Below are 12307 nucleotides of genomic sequence, written 5' to 3'. Positions count from 1 at the left end.
GATTTCAAGGCGAAGAAATTACGCTTGGGAGAACTGATTGTGGTATCTCGGGGCGAAGAGAATTGATCATAAATCATCACTGGCATACTGACTTTGTCGAGCTTGAGCGCTGCTGGGAATCCATCTCAAAAAAATTTCACGTTTGATCGTCAATTCTTACTAAAATACTTTTTTGATGGACCGGTTCTTCGTATTCCTAACAGTTCTCGCAAAATATTTGAAAAATGTGCTCCGCATGTTTTAAATTTGACTCGCAATTCTTTCAAATCGCTTGGGTAAGCGGAAATTAGACGCGTTCGCTTTTTACATGTAAATAATTGCTTATCTGAATACATTTTTCATTGAGGAAGGATTTTTTTTACTGTTTTTCTTTGACTGGGCAGTTAGACACATAGGAATTGCTATGTAATATTACACAAAGCTTAAGCTTAATATCCATTCCCTTGCATTTTCTTCAATGTTTTCAGCAAATATTCAAATCAGGTCACAAAGTTTAAATACTTTCTCATCTAAGTATTCCACTGAGCCATCTAAGCCCCAAGTGAATCCTGTTTCTATCAACGAGCTCAACAATAAATGCCTTTGATTACTTTTTTGTACGTATAAACAGATTGTGACTGTTTGTAGCCATTCAAAGTTCTGAATGTTTGCAGCGTCCGAAACCGCATCCGGCGTGAACGCCTTAAGGCGTCTTGTTAAAGTCTTGCCTTTGCAAACAGAGAAAAGTTAGCAAAAAAGTTGGCGAGAATCGAGATAAGTTTTATTTGTCGCTCAGAGTTTACACATCTGTTTGCCAACTGTAGTTGCGAAGTTCACGTATGCCACATGCCGTGTAAAGGCTCCTTAAGATAGCAAATGAAACAAAACATCTTACCTACAGGTCTTTTGGCTCCTTTCAGTTGTGGGTATTTCTTCAATAACTTCTTAACATTCGCCTTTAACTTTTCAAGACGCGACTCGGTGAAACTTTTCGGACAGTTGTCTTGCACTTGTTTATCCAGGTTTTCGTAGAAATAAAAACTAAAGGCCTCGTGAATAGGCATCAACGTCAGACCAATAGGCTCCGGTACTTCGTCAGTTCCAGTTGAGATTTTTTTTTCATTTGAACCAAACGTTTTCCCCTCACTTACGGCCTGCTTGACCATGTTCATGTTAACCTGCAAAGAGGAACTAGTTCCAAATAAATCACCAGCAGCATGCACTGAGCCTTGAATCTGAATAGAAAAAAATATATTCAAAGTTAGGTCTAGTGTAACACAGGCTTAAAGGTTGTGGGAGTTAACTGGGCTTGAATAAATCAGTTCATACCAAAAGGGATTGCCCGGTTACACTTGACAATGAGCTTAGAGCTACAATCCAGCAAATCATGGGATATATTCCAGATGTGGCCATACCCGGTGATCTTTATCAGGTGATCTGTTGTCTCTTTGCCAAAGTTGGCGCTTATATAATAAATCGCACATTTTAGTTCACCAATCTGTAGGACTATACAGCGCCTTTTGTTATTGAAGAAACATACGCAAAATATAACTCAAATGACAAAGCTGTTAGAAGTGAATTTGTGCCTCTAAATCTACGAATTGTAGCGAACGAATGTGAACATTTGAAATGTAAAAGCCTACCTTGAATAAATCAGTTTAATGTCGAGGAATTTTGCTTCCTGCCTTGTTATTAAGCTAAACAAAATACTTGCAATAGACTGAAAATTGTTGTAAATTACCAGAAAAAAGCGAAGGCCGTTTCCATGTTAAGTTGTATGGAACAAATTAGGCCACGAGTGGTTTGGAAACACCAAAGAGGAAAAATACGATTTTTCCCATATCTAGACCAGGATTTTCTGGTGAACTTGGTCCGAAGATGTTTCCTTGTGGTCCCCAAAGGAAGGTGAGGACATCATATCATGTGGGAATGATGTTACGTTTTCCAAACGGTTTTTTTTTTGGAGGGGGGGGCTTTTTGCATTTTTCTAAAACTTCCAAAAAGTACTCGAAACCACTAGAAGAACACTAAAATGTGCAAAAAAGCTGCTGTGAGACATAAACAGGACTATTTCATTTCTTGGAAACCTGTCTATCAAAAATTGGTTGCCATGGTGGCGTCAAATTCAGTGAATGGTAACCTACTACATCAGACAAGTTTTTTCAGATAAATTTCTGAACAAGTCACGAAGCTTCATGGCAAATGTTTAAAAAGTTATAAACGTTAAAAGTTGGCGCGGGCAGAATACACCCTTTCGGTCTTGGGTTAAGATCGCAACGTAAACAAAAATTTGGTATGGCTTTGTGTTGGTTTCTTTTAGGAAATCCTCGGACTCTGATTGGCTAGATTAAAGAGCTAACTAAACAGCTGTGGGCATTGCACGCTAGAGTTTGAAGTCAAAGTCTTTTGATGCTGCATTCGCGAATTTAAACTTCCATTGCAGTCTTCAATCTGATCAATGTGCAATGTATGTATGTATGTATGTATGTATGTATGTATGTATGTATGTATGTATGTATGTATGTATGTATGTATGTATGTATGTATGTATGTATGTATGTATGTATGCATACATGCATGCTTGCATGTATGTATGTATGCATGTATATATGTATGTATTCTTACCTTATTCATGGCAAACTCGGTGAAGCTCGCACTTGACGTTTCTTTGCGATAAACTGTTCTCGTTCCAATTTCCAGCTCTGTTATAATGTCCTAAAAGAAAAATACCAACGGTTATTAGTTACGTTGACAATGGCAACCAACACTTCAAGTCCTCAACTTAAGGTTTTCTTGATCACGTACGTCTAAAATGTTTGACTTTACTTTACTAGAAAAAATGATCACAACACCTCAGAAAATATAAACAATAAAAGCTTGTTATAAATATAAGCATTGCAACTTGATATGTTAACTTCGGACACATGTATTTCCTAGCAGGCACCACCCATAGGAAACCCGAGTATCTCAGATGCGCACTGAGTAACAATAGTAGGCACCCTCCTTAAACTCCGTTAACATTAACAATAGTATCTCAACTACAAGTACCTATTGGAACGTATTATTTTAGTTTTCGTTCTATTACCAGCAATTGAGTGGGTGTCAGTTGGGTGGATTACTTTTAAATGCATTGTGACTCGTGTTCAAACTTGAAGAACATACCGTTCCCCATTCGCCAATGAATTCTCCATATTTAACCTCATTGTACTCATTCGGTAAACCGCACACAGCATAAGCAAAGTCTCGTGTGACAGGATACTTCTCCACCCTAGCTGAGTCCAATCTGTACCGAGCACGACCTTTATTTTTAATCGTCTTCGATTGATAAAAGACCTTGCGTTGTGACGACGTTCCCTCACTCACTCTTTGATAGTCTGCATAAGATAGAAATGAAATAAAAAAAATAAATTAATCATTAATGAAATAAATAATAAACGAATGAGTAAAATGGTTAAACTATAGCATTGACCTTTGCAATATCTAGATTTCAAAACTCAATGAAAGGATGATACACATACGTCAAAAAACGAATTGTTAAAAGGTGATATATTCCAACGGCTTATTTAAACTCCAGAATACTCCATTTAACACGTGTGTGCTTACTGACCTGGTCTTTGAATGGAAAGTGCGGCTGCAGTTGATTCTATTTTGATACAAACCCTTACATTTTTCATATGAAAATAACAGTCGTTCTTATGCTAACTAGTTTGTATTTACATCTGAAAAGAACTGAGGTTTGTATCAAAACAAAAGTCAACTCCAGCCTCGCTTCAACTCAAAGACCAGGTCACTAAGTAAACAACCGTAAAATGTGTGAAGTAACATCACGTTTTGGACACGTGTCTAATACAGACACTTTCCTCTTTATCCTCCTCTCCCTCTATTCACCTCATTTGTCTTCAGTCCTATTCATGGTACAATTACTTTTCAATGTTAGTTAAGAAGAGGCATGAAATATATAAAATGTATGTCTCACTTACTAGTGCTTAAAGAGAAGGCGAACTCCCAAAACCATGTATCTTTACTTGCTACAGATAAAGGGATGAAAAGCAAATATGTGTTATATTCTTCAAAGTGGGCTGAGTAAATCTCATCTAAATTAAGCTCACTAGTATTAATATTATTACATTTTGTATTCATATTTTGAAACGTAGAAATACTGGGTTACTATGTTTAGAGTCATGATGATCAGAATGTCTCTTTTAATTTGTTTTTCCGCTCCTTTTGTTTTTGTCGTTGTTGTTTTATTTTGCTCTTCTGGGAACAGGGAAGATTCCGCTCTCCTTTTTACAACCCCAATTTTAGAGTTCGGAACTTGGTCGGTATATGGAACGTCCAAACCTGTTTAAGCTGAGGTCGCCCTCATAACGTAGCGTAGAATCATTCGATAATGCGGCCACTTTAACCTTCTTGAAAATGGTTTGGAAAAGGCCATAAAATGGTTTGGGAAGGACCATAAAATGGTTTGGGAATGAACATAAAATGGTTTATTGGGAAAGACTATAAAATGGTTTGGGAATGTATATAAAATGGTTTGGGAATGGTCATAAAATGGTTTATTGGGAAAGACCATAAAATGGTTTGGGAATGACCATAAAATGGTTTGGGAACGGCCATAAAATGGTTTATTGCTTCATGAATCTGGCCTTCGATATCATGCATGTTGTATTTTGGTGGATATTTGTGTGGAAAACGCCTGACGTCTCACACGACAGTGTTGCTCAGTTTCATGCAAGACAATTAAATAAACGTAACACCGCCGGTCTCCATTAGATGTTGATTGACGACTACGTGATTGTTACTGCGCACGCTCCGTACCCCAGCACTGTTTCCATAATCCCAGTCATCAGTTCAGTACTTACTTTCGGCCTTCACATCAACTTCAAGTTCCTCCTTATAACTCTTGGTGCCATATACCACACTTTTCGTCTCGGTTTCCAATGCATTTGCATGTGTTTTGAAATTGAAGGTGTTTTGGTTGTTGTACGTCAGTGCTAAGATATTATGGGTCGAAAGGATTCCTGGGTCTCTACCGCCTCCTGCTGTATTACCATCAGGGTTACCCAACAACAGCTGATAACCGACACCCACATATTTGGAGGCATCAGGTATGTTAGTCGCCGCAGCAACACCAGCAAGAAGCAGCAAAACGCTAGGCTGCATGTTGCCTTGAGAGTTTTACTCCAAAGTATTCTGCGAAAGAAAGATAGCGGACGGCTTATTTATCAAATAAATTACAAATCAAGTCAATTTTTAAGTAAATTTTATTTAACTCATACGAATATTTACAGATAAGATTATTTTTTTATAACTTGGTCACACACATTAGTATTAAGGATAGAGTACATACAGTAAAGATAAAAAAATTAAAAATAATTTACATTTCATTGTTACTAAAAATAGATTTTAAAAAAAGAAAGATATGAAGGAAATATTCTTTGAATGCTATGTTAATTGTGTGAAATTTGGGGCACCCAAATAGCTTATAGAACTAATCGAAGAAATGTGACAGCTACTGTAAGTTCACTCGCTTTTGTTGTAGAGCTGACGACATCTTGGTTAATGCTTAACATCCCTTAAGGGCGATTTACGCGGTACGACTTTGTCGCATGCGACAAGCTTACGACAGGCCTACGACACGAATTGTTTCGTGTAAAACAAACCTACAACTCGCTTATGACTGTCGTGTACGTCACAAAAATGTTGTAGTATTTTAAAACATTTTTAAAATTCTTCGACAATCGTAAATAAAGGCAATGTTGAATGACGAGAATTGTGACGATTTTTTGCATGGCGGGAGCAGCGCGCGCTTTGATTAGAAATCGCATGCGACAATGTACCGTCTAAATCGGCCATTAGGTTTGTAAGTTAAATTTTGTTGCACGTGATTTAATACGTACAGCGCGTGATACGCACGTGCCCAAAGTAATTTGTTTTGTGAACCGTTTCAGAAGACGTAGCGCTAGACTACGACATATCTTTTTGTCAAAAACCGACAAATTCAAGAGGAATTAGAGCGGTTTAAAATTGGTCATGACCCTATACATTTGATGTAATATTTGCTTTGTTTACTCCTAAACCCAGCCCCCCTTTTCGTAACAATTATATGCAAAATCTCCCTCTTCAATATCAGATCAAAGAAAACAAAGAGTAAAAGCAAATCAATAAAAACTCTATCACACACTTGAATTACTTAAGTTTACCATCGCATAACATTTACATAACTTTTGTCATTAGAAGAGATGAATTACGGCTCTTTATTTACAAAAAAGCAGAAAATAAAAAACAACAACAACAACAAACAAAACAAAAACAAAAAGCAGCTAGAATACGAAAGCTTAGTTAGCACACGTTTTCCGCTTTATATGTATAATAAAAAAAAAGTTTTTGCTGATTTAATGAAGAGCACTGAGTTTGGCATACATTGCGAAGCAGGCACTCGCGTGGAGCTCAACGCTTGAATAAGTAAACGAGAACAAGGCGCGAGCAAACGAGCGCGCGAGTGGATCGACAGGTTGGGGTGGGGCGCGACCGTTAAGCGAGAAAACACGCGCCTCACTTAGAACTGAGAAACTACAGCCGCCAAGCTTTGAAACTTAGTAAGTTTGCGGGACGTAAGACTGAACAATCTTGTATTTTGATGTACCTTTGTGTACCTTAGTTTAATATGACCGAAAGATTAAGACGGAGATTTGAATTGGGCCTTAAACGGTTCGTTAACTCACCTTATATTCCGTAAGTAAGAACACCAACGTTGGTTACTTTGCTTTCAGAGCAAAGGAACCAACGTTGGTGTTCTCACTTTACGGAAAAAAGGTCAAACCTATAAAAAAGATGATAATTCTTAGGGTTAGCATGAGGTTAGCTGTTGTTTGTGTATTTTGTCTTGAGCTTACCTGGTGTCAAGTCGATCCTCAACTCTCCGTAAAGACCAACTGCCTCCTCATGAACGAGATCGACGTTTAAAAGACTCAAGAGTGTGGGCCATACTGACTGGCAGCTCTCTTATTGGCTGTTAAACACGTCACGATGATTATGTAACACTTCGTACACTTGATTAAGGAAAGTTAATGACACCCTTCACGCTGTCACAGGCTTCATGCCTAACCGGTAAAAATTGGGGTGGATAAGCATTGTTGCAAGGTATTCAAAATAAAGCAAATTCTAGAAGATAAAAACTTCACACAAAGTGAAATAAATACGCCTTGTGAAAAAGCAATTAACAGATATGATAATTAATTTGTGCATTTTACTAATAATGTTTTGCTAAAACGCATTATATTTTCAACATAATTTATTCTTAACCCATTTTCGGTAAACAAATATTTCTCCTCAAATTATCAATTCAAAATGCGCCCGAAAAATATAATTGTTATTTCAAAGTAATATTTGTTTAGCTTATTTCTGTGGAAATTTTTCGAGGCGTAACGAAAAATAATTATTTTACTATTCACAACTATTATACGATTTCTCTTTAATTTAAGGAATCATAAGCATAGATTGTAGATGATACTAGAGGAACGAAAGCTGTGTAAGCATTTATTCATTTTATTTTTTGTCGACGTCGTTTATGCATAGAATCACGTAATGGTCTGGATAGGTAGAATTTACTTATCCTATTATCTTAAAAAACAAAATAGTGGATCTCGATGCTTTTATGAAAAACGTCTTGGCAATTTTTTTTTTTTCAAAAATATGCCTTAACTTTAGTATAAAATGGGAAAACATCACGTGAGCTCTAATTAGTAAATGGGAAAGACTCCGCCTCCATACAGCTGTGCGAACACTGACGCCAAGTTTACGCTTACACAGCTTTTCTCACTCGGGCAAACTTCCTCTCGTTTATCTTAATGTAAAGACGAAAACAATTTTCCTGAAATCTTCAATTCGTACAAGACGACTGAATATTTTCGCGAAATGATAAGTCGCACCTTTCATTTGCGAATTTAGCCATTGGCACAGGAATGCTATAGAACAATTTTTGCATTTTATTTATTACAAACTGGAACATGCCAAGAGGAGGCTCTTGCGAGTAATACCTTAGAATCACGTGGGGCAACAAACTAAAGGTGTAAACATAACGTTCCTTGTAATTTTCGCTTTAAATTCGTTTGCAAAAGTACAGTTCTTGAACTTTTGTTTTTTTTCAACGTCATTTCTGTCAGCTGATTTCATCATCTTTGTGTCCTTATGTTGTATTTTATCTTTAAGTAATCAGATTGGTGTTAATTGTAATTATTCTAATATCGCAAAGCTCGAGAAGTGCACAGAAAAGCATTGATACTTGCGAAAATTGTTTAGTTCAGTATTAGTATTTACTGATAGCTCATTTAAAATTGCGGAAAACAAATATATTATATATTTTCGACCTGGCCATGCAATATGATCGGCCTTTCAAACCCTTATCACGACTTGAAAAAAAAATGTTCTTTTGGAAATAAGACAGAACCATATTTTACCGATCTTTACTCGACATTTTGCTCAGTAGGGTATAACCAAAAATATTTCGACATACTTTTACTGATCGCTACAATGTTATTATGATTTCATTTAAAGTCAAGCAACAAAACACCTTACAGTCGAGGTGACACTAGACAAAGTTTGAGAAAGCGAGAAAATTGTAAACAAGAGGCAAAGCGATGTTTAATCTTTATTGTGACGTCATTCACGGGATGTTGTTTAGTTTGGCCTGCTTAATTAACTGTTTGTTCTTAAACCAAATTGCTTATTCTATCATTCCAAAAATGGCCACAATAAAATAATCTCTGAAGTTGAACATGTTTTCATGAAGACTGAGAGTTGTAAGCAATGTGTTCTAAACATTACACGAAATATGCACCTACAAAATTAATTAGCCAAGAACCATAAAACATTAGGATGTAGGAAGGACTCTATAGATGGCTGTATCGTAAAAGACTCGGCTCAAAATGATATTTACACAGCCTTTTCCATTCTTGCAAATTTTCTCTCTTCTTACTTTATGGAAAGACGAAAACAGTTTTCTTTATTTCCTCAATTGAGATGAAATCATCAATAACTCTTACCAAAAATAAACAAATAAACGGAATATTTTTAGCTAGGACGAGAAGTACAACCGGCTTTAGCGCGCAGCGTGTTTCACCATCGAGTTTCACCTTTGAATATCTTACGGAGCAGAGGAATAAAACGCTTGAGTGAATAACCTGAGTAGGGCTTTTCCTCGTGAATTGCGGAGCAAGAATCAAGAAATGGCATTCACCGCTAGAAAGGAAATTATGTTAAAAAATGAAAAAAAAAAACGCGATTTTTGTTTAAGAAGAACTATGGTTAAACAGTTGTTAAAAGATAATCGTGCAATCAATGAACAACTTTGTTTGTGTTAATCTTCTAGCATCACCACAAAGCTTGCTAATCAGGGACACCCATAAACTACGATACAAAGAGACGATGAGAAGTCCAAAGACTACTGCAAAGCTGACACAACGTAATAAATTATATTTTAAAACAATATTTCGGCAGGCCAAACCAGCCTTCTTCAGGTTTAGATGTTACTAAATTATATAAATGAAATTATAATATATATTATGGAGGATGTTGCAATACATAGGAGCGGCGGAAATGACGTTTACAAGGTGGTATCAAAGGATAAGGAAATAAGTAAAATAAAATAATAAAAAAAAAATTTACAATTCATCACGTCTATTCAAACCGTGGGATTCCAAGGTCCCCGCTAAATCTATAAGAAAAGACTCTCTGGCTTTTCTGATTGAATCACGTGAGGAGTGGATAACTTCAACAAAAACAATACTGATCTATCTCTATATAAAATTTCAACATGACGTATGTTATGATAAAGTGCAAGAACGGAGACCATGCTAAAATGAAATTTTTATTGCCAAGTGTGTCTTCATGATATGCACTGATGTAACAATTTTGGTTTTGCGAAGAAATGGTCGCAGAGCCTGAACCACCGTGAACAGTTAGCCTTTGGAGTAGATTGATGTGACCTCAGAAATTAAACATACTGTGTTTTTAGTGATTTCCCCTGACTCTGCCCCTGCCCCTGACAAGGGTGACAAAGGTCTTCATCGATATAAGATCAAAAGAAAACGTTTCCTTTTATATTTCTTCTTACTTGTTTTTCGCTGCTTTAGCTGTTAAATATTTGCCATTTTCCATTATCCTTTCAGCTCATTTCGTCATCTTTACATTCTTGTGTGTTATCGATACTTGGTTGGTGTTCTTGTAGAAAATATATAATTCTAAAAGCCGCTTCAGACATAATATATTCTGGTTTGTTCAAAGATATCTTTCTACTTGTTTACTGTTAACCGAGGACAACGTAAAAACATAGGAAAAAATCCGTTAAACATAAGGTTTTTACTTTGAAAGCTCTATGCTTTTAAAATTTACTAAAAAATGTTTCAATCTTTTTAAAGTGAAATATGTGTAGACTGATCGGTGTTGCGTGTGCGTTTGAATGTTTTACCATCCGGATAACAAATACTCCTAGTGTTGTACGTTGCTAAACCTTTTTCAGTTTATCGTAAAATGCGTGAATAAACTCACACGCTCCCCAAAAAGATATCAGCGTTGAGTTCTCAAATTAAACTGATTTTATCTTCGAAGAACTTTTTTTCTTAAGTTTCACCACGGTCAAGGCTTAGTGACTTGATCTATAAGGTATTTGCCATTTGACTGAGTGTAACTTAGATTACCAGGGAGCTTTAGCAATGACGACGGCGACGGCAGCGTAAACGCGACTTTTCTAACTCGCTTTAAATGTCAAATGCAGGTGAAATATCCTGGAGTTGAATTCCTGGAGATCGTACCCAAGATAACAAACAGGTAGAAAAATTCGTCGTCGTGTGTTTACGTCCTCCGTAAACATGCCATCAGGAAACTTCATGTCAGTCCTAGTCGTGCAGTAATGGCAAAAAAGACGTACCAAAAAGTGTATTGCACATGCAGAGTTGTTGTTTTGGTTGTTAAATCCGTTGCTATTTTTTATGTTCTTGTTGCCGTCGCCCTCGTCGTTGCAAAAAATACCCATTGGATTCAAAATAGGCTCAAAATGATAATTTTGATGCCCTTCATCGGATTGCCAACTGCACGGCACAGCTCAAAGAACAGCTGAAGAAATTAAAATTTCATTTTTCCTGCTCCAGACTATCCCATTATTTTTTGCTTTCAATTTCGATGGCACTAGAGTAAGTTTGGAGGAACGAAAAAAGCTGTGTAAACCCTCAGAACTAAGAAGCGGATCGAAGTTTAATTTTTATTGAGATCGTTCATAGGATGACGTTTTGGTCTGTTTTACTAGCGTTCTGAAAAAAAATGCCCATTCAATAATTTTGACAAATTCAATAGCACTCCTCTATAGGTGAACCAGTGTTTGACCGTATTTTGTAAAAAAGATCCAAACATTGCTTTTTGTTCTGAGGAAAAAAAATAGTTTGATGGATAATTTTTTAATCAAAATTCTCTTTGAAAATTGGGAATGACTCCATACGACTGTGTAAATTATCGCTTGAAGCTTGTATTTACACAGCTTTTTACAGTCTGCCAAAGTCCTCACGGCCAGCCTCACGAAATGTCTCTTCTTTGTATTTTTAAATTCAACCTAAAAGCAATTTAGCGCCGATCATAGAATATGGTAACACAGTAATGACTATGTTAAAGTGCCCCTAACCCTTCAATTTCCTTGAAGAACTCATTTTCGAAATTTTTTTTTAGAAATATTGAATCCTTTTTTTTTACGAGCGCTAAAAGTCACTGAAATTTTTAAATTTTTGCGCGCTTTAAGCCCCGCTGGACAAATTTTTGTCTCGTGGGCTCATTAGGAACGAGCCAATGAGAAGCGTCCGATATTTGACACTTTCTTAGCTGTGACGTAAGAAAAGGACACCAGAAGGATTCAGAAGGAATCTTATGCATGCTGATTCCTTTCTCTACATTTCGAGAGTTGCCGCATCCAAAAACCACACATTTTCAACCATTTTCTCTGTTTACAATTGAAGCATTACCGCGAATCTTCGGATATTTTTGCACGATGTCCTTTTCTTACGTCACGCTCCATAGTTGGACACATTTGGCCGGGTGGGGGACTAATGCGAACGATAGGTGAAAATATCGACAAGACTGCCTTCACTTCTAGCGCTCTTAAAAAAAAAGAAAAGGATTAAATATTTCTCAAAAATTTTTTCGAAAATGAGTTCTTAAAAGATATGGAAATCTACCAAAAAAAAAAACAAACAAATTGAAGGATTAGGGGCACTTTAACGTTTGCCCTAAGAGAGGACAACCGACCTTTTTATTTGCGAATTTGATTAGTCATCGTGCAAATGTT

At 36.5% G+C, this 12307-nt stretch overlaps 1 pseudogene across 1 annotated transcript in view; it reads right to left on the bottom strand.

The window, feature by feature from the left end:
* The window catches only part of LOC146457035 (uncharacterized), a 17294-nt pseudogene extending 12152 nt beyond the window's left edge, over window positions 1-5142 (bottom strand). The window contains exons 1-4 of the transcript XR_014858634.1: window positions 4842-5142; window positions 3142-3353; window positions 2605-2694; window positions 875-1214 (exon numbers count right to left, since the gene is read on the bottom strand). The product of XR_014858634.1 is annotated as an uncharacterized LOC146457035 (transcript). The remainder of the gene's footprint in view (window positions 1-874; window positions 1215-2604; window positions 2695-3141; window positions 3354-4841) is intronic.
* Between the last annotated feature and the right edge of the window lie 7165 nt (window positions 5143-12307).

The sequence above is a fragment of the Pavona decussata genome, unplaced genomic scaffold (genome assembly GCF_977016875.1).
Source record: "Pavona decussata unplaced genomic scaffold, jaPavDecu1.1 SCAFFOLD_249, whole genome shotgun sequence".
Taxonomy (NCBI): domain Eukaryota; kingdom Metazoa; phylum Cnidaria; class Anthozoa; order Scleractinia; family Agariciidae; genus Pavona; species Pavona decussata.
This window is presented reverse-complemented; position numbering and strand designations above follow the sequence as displayed.